Below are 11,241 nucleotides of genomic sequence, written 5' to 3' on the forward strand. Positions count from 1 at the left end.
TGGAGAGGTTTTCGCTATAGGGCGTGTGCGCTCACCAGACAGAGAGAGACATAGAGACAGAAAGCGAGAAATCATCCCCCCAGGAGGGATGGTCATGGCGCAATCCCTTCTCCTCCATTCTCCTCTTGGGATCTTGGGCATGCATGCACACGTGCCCGGCGTGAGTTTTAAGCCACCGGGTCTGGGATGCGAACCACGGTCGACTACGTGGGAGTCCAGCGACATAGCCATTACGCCAACTGCTGGTTCCTGATGTTACTCTTCTTTAAAGGAAGCCCCAACTACGGAGAAGGAAGTGATGTCACTCAACTATGATGATGATGTTGGCAAACCCATTAGGTCCTGAGGCATTTCTCCCTTTTACCCTTGATTGCCAACCAATGATTCATTCATTGTTTTAAGGTATTCCTTCATTTGCCAGGAAAGTAATTTTGAATTTTTCTCTCTCTCTCTCTCTTTTTTTTTTTTTGGTAGAGATTTTTGCCTTAGAGCATGTATGCTCACCAAGGAGAGAGAGAGAGAAAGGGAGAGAGAGATAGAGACAGAGAGAGAGGGAAAGTGAGAAATTACCCCCAGGGCAATTGGCCACACCACAATCCCTTCTCCTCCATTCTCTTTCTGGGATCTTGGGCACGCATGCTCACAAGTCTGCAGTGAGTTTCTTTCTTCTTCTTTTATTTTTTAAGAATCATTTTATTTAACCTATTTATTTATTCATTTTAATTTGACCTGAGAGGGACAAAATGAGAGAAAGACAGAGAAAGAGAGAGACAGAGAGACAGAGAGACAGAGAGAGAGAGAGAGAGAGAGAGTGAGAAAGCAGCAAGCCACCAGGTCCAGGACTTGAACCACAGTCAAATATATCTAAGTCCAGTGTCCTTAAGCATCATGCTTCCTGCCAGCCCGCTTCATGAGTTTCAAGCCACCAGGTCCAGGACTTGAACAGTGGTTGGTCATGTGGGAATCTGCGACATAACCACTATGCCATCTGCTGGCCTGTAAATTTCGTTATAATGTTCCCAGAAGCCAAAAGTGTGGGATTCATGTAGGTTTTTGATGCAATTAAAACTTTATCTTGGTTATACATTTAGAAAAGGAGTGTCTGAGTGTTCTGGAAGTCCTATCCTGGATCCCTGGCTGAGCTCACAGAGAGAAACATACAATAAGGAGGATATATCTGATCCTTTGAGTCAAATTGGCCCCAAGACTGCATTTGGCCTGAGTGTGAGTAGCTGTGGCCCCCTGATACTGTGAACTGAGAAGGCGTATGAGAATGAACCTCAGAAAATCTGTGCTTTCTGGAGGGTGGATGGTGGTGCAGCAGAGAAATGCCATATTCTGCCAAGTTGATCCACATGGGGAAGATCTGGGTTCACATCCGGAGATCTCTCTGATTCTGCTAGGCATGTATGTGCCCATGACTGGGGGCAGCAGAGGCAGGGGATGGGTCATCTCATCAAGACCCTGTTGGGGTTACACTATCCCCCCCTGCGTGTCTCTTGTTCATGGAAGGAATAAATAAGTAAAGTTAAAAATAAAGAAAAACAGAAAATGGAGAAAATCTGTGTTTTCTTGGGATATAATCTAATGTGCCCATTTACATATATATAGTAAACTCCTTTTTATTATCTCTTAAATAGGTTTGCAAGCATTTTGCAAGTGCAAATTCCCAGCTCCTATTATATCTGTGCATTATTTTCCTCATTTATGGCTGGGCGAACAGAAGCATAAAGAGATCCGATAACCTGCCTGAGATTACCAAGGAGGTGAAACAGGCAGAACTAATAGTCTACTTATTCCTGACTGCACCCCTTTACCAACCAGTCAGCCTCATACACTGTTCTCAGACAGCTGCCATTCATAGCTCTTTGGGAAAAGGAGGGAATCAAGTTTAAATGAAGAAAAAGGAAATTATTTCAGTCCAGGATTCTCTTACTCCAAACCTGTGCCATTGGGCTAGCAGCACTCTCAAGATTTCACAGAATCACAATTAAACTAATGGAAAAGTGAACGTTCAACACACGAATGCGAATGCCTATGTGGGGAGAGCACAGGCGACTCAAGCGAGGACACATCTATTTCAAGCACACGAGCTACAATGGCTGCTCTTTGTTTCTTTCTGTCCACTCAGGGATTAAATTGAGTTCAAGCAGCCTGGAACAGCTTGATGGCTCCTCCTTCAGCCATGAGAGGTGCCAGGTGTCCTGTGTCTGGAATCCGATGCCCTATCTGAGAGGCTAGCGATTTGTGAGCGGTAGCCCCACATGAGCTCTTGGCTCTTTTGAGGCCCTCCTGCAGACTGACTTATGTTAGAGTTGGCAGTGATGCTGGAAGTGGAGCAGAATCACCTAGAGGTAAGAGCATGTCCTTTGGAGACCCCTGGTCTTAGGTTCAAATTCTGCCACTTAGGGACAGTGTGATTGGGAGCTTCCTCAGCATGTCTTTTCAGATGACAAACAACATATGATAGGTGGGTGATGATAATGATAGCAATAATAATAGTGATGATTAATTTATTATTATTATTATTATTTTTTGCTAGAGGGCTTATGCACTTACCAGAGAGAGAGAGAGAGAAAGAGAGACAGAGGCAGAGACAGGAAAAGTGAGAAAGCACTCCTCAGAGGGGCTGGCCACATTACAATCCTTTCTCTTCCGTTCTGTTCTTGGCATTTGGGGCACACAACCTCCCATCCACCTGGCGCATTTTTCAAGCCTACAGATCTGGAACTATGGGATCCAGCCACCTTAACCACCATGCCACCAACTGGTTCAATAATACTAATTTTTAGAGCAGCTACCATTAAATGAATGCTTATTATGCGAAGTGATCTAACCAATTGCTGTGCTAAGTGATGTCAATAATTTTTGAAACACCTCTAGTAGATAGGTACTACCAATAAAGGTACACTTAGTCACTGTGGGTTGCTTTATTCCTAACTGAGCGTTTACTGAGTGCTGGCTGTATGCAGACATTGTACCAGGCACTGGTGATTCAACGTCAGGCAAGTTGTGATTCCTTCTCCTAAGTTTTTATGTTCCTGGTGAGTTGAAGGAAGACTACAAGGGGAAAATACAGTATGATAAGGGCTAGCCCAGGGTATAATGGGAGCAAAAGGAGAGGAGAATATGAAACAGACTGGAAATCAGGAAGGTTGAATCCTCAAGGCTGTGTGGCCAGAGAGGTCACCTAAGTGCTGGAGGTCATGGGCTGCTGAGTTCAAGTTCAAGTTCTCCTATTTCCTGGAAAGGCATTGTCACTAAGAGAAGGCTCTGGGGAGCTTCTTCTCTAGGAAAGGACTACTTTGAAACAAAAACAAAACATACTTTATTGTGACGATTCAAATTCACAAAAACAGGGAAAATAGAATAAAAGTCCCTATATGCCTATTTTTCAAAATCTGTAAAAGACATTCTCAGTGGTGGTGGGGATTCTGTGGTAGACTCTACAGTGATTCCAAAGGCAATTCCCATGTTCATTTTCCCTAGTCCATAAACTGGATCCTCTCCCTTTCCTTCGTTGTGAAGGCACCATTGGTTCTAAGAGGGGAGTGAGCTATGGGGCCTGTGTTCCAGCTTCATCATTGCTGGGGTGAAATTGCCCCACATGTAGGCTGAAGTAGCGGCTTCTTTTTAAACTAAAGACAACATTATTATTGCTATAATCAGATTTGTATTCTACATTTGTGGCATTTTCCCTCCCTCTGTACATCAGCCCTAATGCTGGTCTGGTGAACAATGACTCAATCATCCTGTGGCCTGTGTAGTAGGGGCGTCTTTAACAAATAGACTAGACACAATGGGCATCTTAGTTAAGATGCTGGACCTCATCAGGTAACTGTTGTCACCACGTCTATTGCTTGGCACTCATCTGGTGAATGGTAGACCTGATTGTGAAAATAGATTTGAACTTGGTCTTTTTTTTTCTCCATTGGTCCCAGTTCCTAGAAAAAAGTCTGGGTCAGGCAGCGTGCTCCTCTGAGTGGCAATTTTGAAGGTAAGGGGAAAAAAAAAATGAGTGCTTAGACTACTAACCTGTGGAATTTAATTCCTGTTGCATATTTTTGGATTACAAAAGAATTGATTGAGCTTATGGAATGAGAATAAGTCATTTCTGGAAGGAAAAACCTTTTTAGCATTCAGTAAAAAGACTGATGGAGGCTTACCAAAGTTAGAATAGCACTGCTTTTGTCGAAAAGGAAGTGATTAGGTACAGGAGAAAGCATTTTGGATTGTTGGACAGGAGTCTTAAGTTCAAATCCCAGGCTCTGCTTTGATGAGCCATGGGGTGTTTGGCGAAGTACCTCTGTGTCTCAATTTCCTCACCTGCAGAATGCAAGATAAAATGCAAGGTCCTGTTATTTGATGATTTTGAGGGGGCCGAATACAATGGAGTGGCTATAAGCAGGCCCTTGTAGAGTCAGATAAAACTGAGTTTCAGCACATGTTATCTGCTGTAAACTGTGTGAGCTTGGAAAACCTCTAGGTTCTTCATTTTTATCATCTGTAAAATGGGTCCAATGCATCCTAGACGTATAGAGATAAAGTGTACGATGCTTAGTATAATGCCAGGCACATTTAAACACTCAATGAAAGGATGTTATTGTTATTGCATGTCTTTATCCCCTTTATACCATAGTCTACCTAAACAGTCAGAGATTTGGGAAGAAAAACAAAGCCTTCAGAGTTTTAAAGGAAAATTAAACAAAAAAGGCATCTTCAGCTAGCCATCTTGCACAAGTACTTGACTCTGATGTAGTCCTCGCACACATTGAAAAAAGGATGCAGCATTAGATTTGTGCCAAGTCTATAGCTCATTTCTAATCTCTTTCATTTAAACAACCAACCAGCATCACTGAATGCCTCCCAGATTCTTGATACTCTGCTAGCCTCCAAGGATAAAAGGCAAATGTGACCTCTTTCTTGCTATTAAAGGGCTTACAGCCAGAGGGTGCAAACAGACATAGGTAACGTTGTCACGCTATGTTGTTCATCAGGTCACTCTGTGCTTTGTGGAAATCCTTTCAGATTTGGAACTCAGATGCCTATGCCAGTTTTTTTTTTTTTTTAATTCAATTGTTTTTCAGTTTGCTACAGGGCATGTGAGCTCACCAGAGAGAGACAGAGAGAAAGAGAGAGAGGGAAAGTGAGAGAGCAAGCTACCACTCTGGGACTCGAACCATGGTCAACCATGTGAGAGTTCAGCGCCTTAACCACCAGGCTACCTGTTGGCCTCCCCGTGCCAGTTTTTAAGTTTGCACTAAAATTGTATTTCTCTTTAATGGTATTTGGTTCAGATATATCTCAGTTTTATATTTTAAGTCTGCTCAAAGTCAGATTCTTCTTGTTGAAGTCTGGAATTGTTAGAGAGAGAGATAGAAAGTGAGAAATCATCCCCCAGGGGTGATGACCACGCCGCAATCCCTTCTCCTCTATTCTTCTCTTGGGATCATGGGCACACACGCACATGTGCCCAGCATGAGTTTAAGCCACCGGGTCCGGGACTCAAATCACTTTCCACTAACTGGGAGTTCAGTGACATAGCCATTATGCTAACTGCTGGTCCCTAGACTTTTTCTCTTCCTAAAAAAAACCATTTATTTCAACGTATATTTGAAATAAATGGGAAAATATGCAGATTTTAATATAGTTATTTGAAACAAGCAAACACAATTTAAAAGGGGAGGGGCAGTCCAGTTCTGCTTTAATCAGTAATAAACAGAGCTGTTTGAGACTGAGTACTCACTAGGTACTCGACAATGGTCTAAGCTCTTTGCATGTAATACTTTATTAATCCTCATAACAGCCATGTTCAGTAGATTCTATTATAACCCCTGCTGGACCAGCAAGAAAACCGAAGAGATAGATAGGTCTGTTAGTCAGACAACGAGTAAATAGCTAAATTGGGACTTGCTCTCTGGCAGTGTGATTCTAGAACCAGGCTTGTAAGATACTTGCCATAGTTTTCTATTGTTTTATTAAGTATTGAACTCAAGAAAATTAAATCAGAGCAGGCTGCAAATACAATTCAAACTTTTATTAAATATCAGAATATTGAATCCTTAGATACATCTTACTTCTGGGAAATTATCCAGGTTTGAAGCACATATTTAAGTATTTGCTACAATGATTGCATTGACTTAGAATGGCAAATCAGGTTACATGGTGAGAAGAATTAAATTACTGACATACACTTTGGGGAGGACAACTTTTGATCCTGGAGTGTGAGATCAAATGTTACCTAATAATCAGCAGGCTGTCTCCCTAGCTTGAGTATTTCCTTTGAACGACTGCTCTACAGAGAGACTTACTCTCTAACTTGGAGCTTGCTGAGTTTCGAAAGGGCAATTCACTATGCGTCAGCAAGGTATATACCTACTGTAAATAAATGCTCTTGGCTATGAGTAAATTTACAGTGAGTATCATAATTATTTTCTGTTTCATTTGGAAAACCTAAATTGCTAACTACTCCAATTTCTTTTTTCTTTCTAAAAGTTATTCCAAATATAACTTTTTCAGTGAAAAGAAAAGCTCTTTTTCTGTCTCTCTTACTCTATTTTAATATTTTTAACATTTATTTATTTATTTATATTTATTTATTCCATAAGAGAAAGGACTCCAAAGGAGGAGGCACTGCCCACAGAGTCTCCATGCTTTGATCCTCTGTCAGCACATGTCCTGCATGTACAGGGTGGCCTTGGGTTGCTACCCTAGAGTCTTTTCACGTGAGTGGAGCATTGCAGAGAATTCCTGCTGCATCACGGTTATTTTTTAAAGTCTGCATCTCCTCCGAGAAGCAGCTGCGTCACTTACTCCTTGAACCCATCTTTCTTCTCTGGACTATGTCCTTTCTAACTCTTCAAGGTAGACTTTAAAAGGTCCTAACCACAGATCCACCATACTACAAAATCAGTTCTAGCAGGAAGCAGGTTAGCTTCACCTGGGGAATTAGTTCCCATTCTCAGCCTGGGAGTGCAGGGACATAGCCCCGAATGCCCAACTTGAGTTGGCTCTGGTGTTGGTTCTTTACCACCAGGCCTTCACAGTCATGCCGACCAGCACTCTCCTGCCTGACCCAGTTTTGATCTCTTGCTACTGCGTGCCTTCCTCTGGGCTGAAGCCCCATGTATCCACAAATGCTGAACTGTGTCTGATTTTGCTAGGTCCTGTGAGGATTGTACCTTGAGGCCGTGCTGAACTGAGGGCAGACTGGAGGCTGGGAATACTGGGCTGCATGCCTGGACTGCATCCGGGTGCAGCTACAGGAATGAGTCCTGAAGACAGGAGAGGGGCTCTGAGGCTCACAATTCTAGTAAAGGGGCTGAAGCATTTCCAAACAGGGAAGGAGAAGACATGCTATGAGCATGTGGGTTGCTGTCCAAAAGAACAGGTGGACAGAGGTGCCAAGTTGAAACGAATGGTTATTGGGCCACAGAGGGCAGGCAGGGGTCGAGTATGGGGCAGATGGGGGGTGGGGAGCGTATCTTGCAGGTCTTGCAATCCATTTACAGGCCAGCGAGTGGCACCTGTCAAAGGATACAGGACCTTAAAGTTTGCAGCCTGCCCTGCTGGCTCTTTGGTTCTCCGTGCTTACTCCTGCCAGCCCTTTGCTGCCAAGGTCGCAGTGAGCTTCCCGTCTGCCGAAGTCTGGGCTCTGTCCCATTTTCAGTTTAATAGAATTGATGTTACTCAGTACTCCCAGGACACATGGCATTGCTCTGTTTGGCTTTGGCCCTGCTTTCAACAGAAGGGGAAAAGGAAAGAGGACTGCCAACGAGGCCATTTCCTCTACTGTAGTCTCACTGTGCCTCCTGCTTTTTATGTGCAACAAGCCTGAAAGCTTCTAAGTAAGATTTTAAATTTTAAATTAAAATATTTTATGTTTTCTATTATAGGATATTTGTAGTAGAGGGAAGTGAAGGGAAGTGATCATCCATAATTAAAGTCAGCAAGTATTTATCAAGTGTCCAGTGTTTATTAGTATTGGTTATACCCCTAATCTTGTTAGGGGTGTAAATATAAAAGTAACAAAGGCAAACATAACACAAAATGTGATTCCCTACTTGATGATGTACCCAGGGGTGGGGCTGGCAGGTGGTGTAGTGGTTGAGGGCGCTGGACTCCTACATGGTTGACCACAGTTTGAGTCCTGGACCTGGGCTCAGTCTTGCTTTCTCATTTTCTCTCTCTCTCTGTCCCTCTCTGGTCAAATTAAAATAAATAAATAAACAAACAAATAAATAAGGTTAAATAAAAAAAATTAGATGCACCCAGGGGTCATTATAAGTTAAAATCATCTCATGCAAATTTAGAAATGTGACTAATATTATTGGGTCATTGGAAAAGTCATGTCACATTTTTGCATAAAAAAAATGTCCTGACTTTGCTGATGAGTCCAATACAGTATGGTTCATGGGATTAGATGTACCAGGATCCAAATCATATCAGCTGAAAATAAACTATGCAAAGTACTTTTGTTTAGTTCCACTTTCATACACACCTTTAAAAGAATTACAACTTTTTCCTGCTTTATTGAGTTATAATTGATCAATAGGAATTGCACATATTTAAGGTGTGCACCTTGATATTTCTATGTACATATAAATTATAAAATGATCACCACAATCAAGCAATTGACATAACCATTACTACACACAGAGCTACCATTTTCTTTCTTTTCTTTTGTCTTAGAGAGAGAGATTTTTTGCTATAGGGCATGGGTACTCACCAGAGAGACAGAGAGAAAGAAAGTGAGAAATCACCCCTTAGGGGGATGGCCACACTGCAATCCCTTCTCCTCCATTCTCCCCTTGGGATATTTGGCACGCACACATATACACCCAGCATGAGTCTTAAGTCACCGGATCCGGGATGCGAACAGTGATCAACTATATGGAGTCCAGTGACATAACCATTACGCTGATCCCTATACTACAGCATCGTTAACTATAGCCACATTGGTGTACTTAGATCTCTAGAACTTATTCCTAGAACTTTGTACCATTGACTAATATCTCCCCATTTCCTTCTGCTACTCCCACCCCACTTGTCCTCGTCATCTAACATTTTACTCTCTGCTTTTATGAGATCGACTATTTTAGAGTCCTCATGTAAATGAGATCATGTAGCATTTGCCTTTCTGTGTCTGGCTTATTTCACATAATGTCCTGCAGTTTTATCCATGTCACAAATGGCAGGATTTCCTTCTTTTTAAAGGTCAAATAATATTCCATTGTATATGGACGTGCGACATTTTCAGAGAATTCCAACTTTAATCTCTGAGTTTGTGTGAGTCCTTTGAGTTAAAACTGGTGATGTTAAGTCTAACATGCATGCGTGCATACACATTCACACACACCCTCACACACTTGTACCTTGCTATAATCAGATCAGCCAAAAAAGCTGGCCAATGAATAGCTAAGGACTGGCTGGCTGATCAGCCCATGCTGTGTTGGGCAAATTGGATCAAACCATGGAAAAGTAGCCTCAGATAAAGTGAACCATTTAACATAATTTACTTTCTCGTATTGAGCAGTTCCATTCAATTTTCACACTCCTGTGCCTGGTGTCCTTTCATGAAATACAGTAGTCTTCTTCTCAAAACTTCCCTGCTGTTGAAAGACATGCATTTATTTTTTAATACATTCTTAATTTCTGCTCTATAGGAATAAACTGTGCCTCTGGGAAAGAAATGCATTGCATGGATACGCTTTGTGAAGGTAAACACTCAGAGGCATTCTGCTTTCTGTTAATTAATGATAGTGATGCCAAGTTTGTACAGGAAACCAATTTTGCTTTTGAACACCAGGGAAATCTTTGAGCATAAGAAATGTTTCAATTTAGAAAAACTACAGCACAGCCAAAGAGTCCAAATGTAACAGGTGAATTACAGTTGGTCTAGAAAATTGAATGCATTATAAATTGGTCCATGAATGTTTAGTAAGTACAACTGTATCCCCTGAAAAGATTTTTTTGAAGCTAAAGACAACTCTGAAAGTTGGGATTTGTTCCAGGAGTTGGAGTTCAGATGCATAGGTTGGGACTGTGGGGGCCGACAGAGGCTGTGGTTGTGAGCAACCCACAATATAGAACCTCGCCTTGGATAGCAAAGGCCTCTTCTGACTAGGGAGAGATCAGTGCTCCCTGTCTCCAAAAGGATCCCAAGTCTGACCTTTTGGCAGAGTGGGAGTTTGGGCTTCCTCCTGTTTTTATTCATTAGGAAGTCATTTATGAACGCTCACTAACTGTGACATGACCTCCTTGATATATTTAAAGCAATCCTAGACTGGTGTTGTCAAAAGTTTCATTGTACACACAGATGTCGCTTGTCAGTAGGAATGTGGAGTTTGACAGGGTAAGAGGGGACGGAAGTGAGGGCTGAGTCACCCTGCAGAGCTCGCCAGATAACTCCTCCCCAACTTATGCAACGGGTTCTATTCTAGTGCCATTCCCAACTCTGCATGATCCAGACACTATCTGTCTTGGGCTGTGCACAGTTGTCTACATGGAGGCATAATGGGTGATAAAAGGATGATGAAAGTCAGGATAGCTGCTTAAAGTGAAAACACCAAAGTCCGAGCCCTCATTAAGTGTTTATTCTTCAACTTTTAGGAATTAATTCTTCAAAAATACTCAAACAAGTGTCCACGAATACATACACAGTGAAGTTAATTACAGCAATGTGTGTAAGAACAACAAATTGGATCCAGTTAGTGGCATGGTGGTTAAGGCAGCTGGATCCCTAATGGCCAAGTGTGTGGTTTGAGTCCCAGGCCCAGCAGCTTGAAAAACATGCCAGTCTTGTGTGCGTGCATTCATGCCCAAAATCCTGAAAGGAGAAATAGAGGAGAAGGATTATAGCATGACCATCCCCCCATGGGGGGGTTCTTTCTCAGGACATCCCCTTCCACCTCTGATGAACATATGTAATTTTTGGCAAAAATTAAAAAAAAAAAAGAATGACAGATTAGAAAGGACCTAAAGAGTGGGAGGCATAAATTATGATGCATTTATGCAATGGAATATTGTGTAGCTGTGGGAAGCAGCCAGGCAGATTTTTAAGGATAAAACATCTAATATAGGCTGCTATGGAAAAAACATCAAATGACATATGGGGGTCCTCAAAAAGTTCATAGAAATGGGCTTCAGAATTTTTTGCACCAAAATCTTGTATTTTCATTCCAGTTTTTATGAACTTTTGGAAGTGGCATATGTGTGTGTGTGTGTGTGTGTGTATATATG

At 42.0% G+C, this 11,241-nt stretch overlaps 1 protein-coding gene across 1 annotated transcript in view; it reads left to right on the forward strand.

Moving 5' to 3' along the window:
* The first annotated feature begins 1,111 nt into the window (after nucleotides 1-1,111).
* The window catches only part of TMEM178A (transmembrane protein 178A), a 92,626-nt gene continuing 82,496 nt past the window's right edge, over nucleotides 1,112-11,241 (forward strand). The window contains exons 1-2 of the mRNA XM_027775220.1: nucleotides 1,112-1,224; nucleotides 2,132-2,354. The gene's annotated coding sequence lies outside the window, so the exon portion shown is untranslated. The remainder of the gene's footprint in view (nucleotides 1,225-2,131; nucleotides 2,355-11,241) is intronic.

Source organism: Tupaia chinensis, unplaced genomic scaffold, assembly GCF_000334495.1.
Source record: "Tupaia chinensis unplaced genomic scaffold, TupChi_1.0 Scaffold000050_1, whole genome shotgun sequence".
NCBI lineage: Eukaryota > Metazoa > Chordata > Mammalia > Scandentia > Tupaiidae > Tupaia > Tupaia belangeri.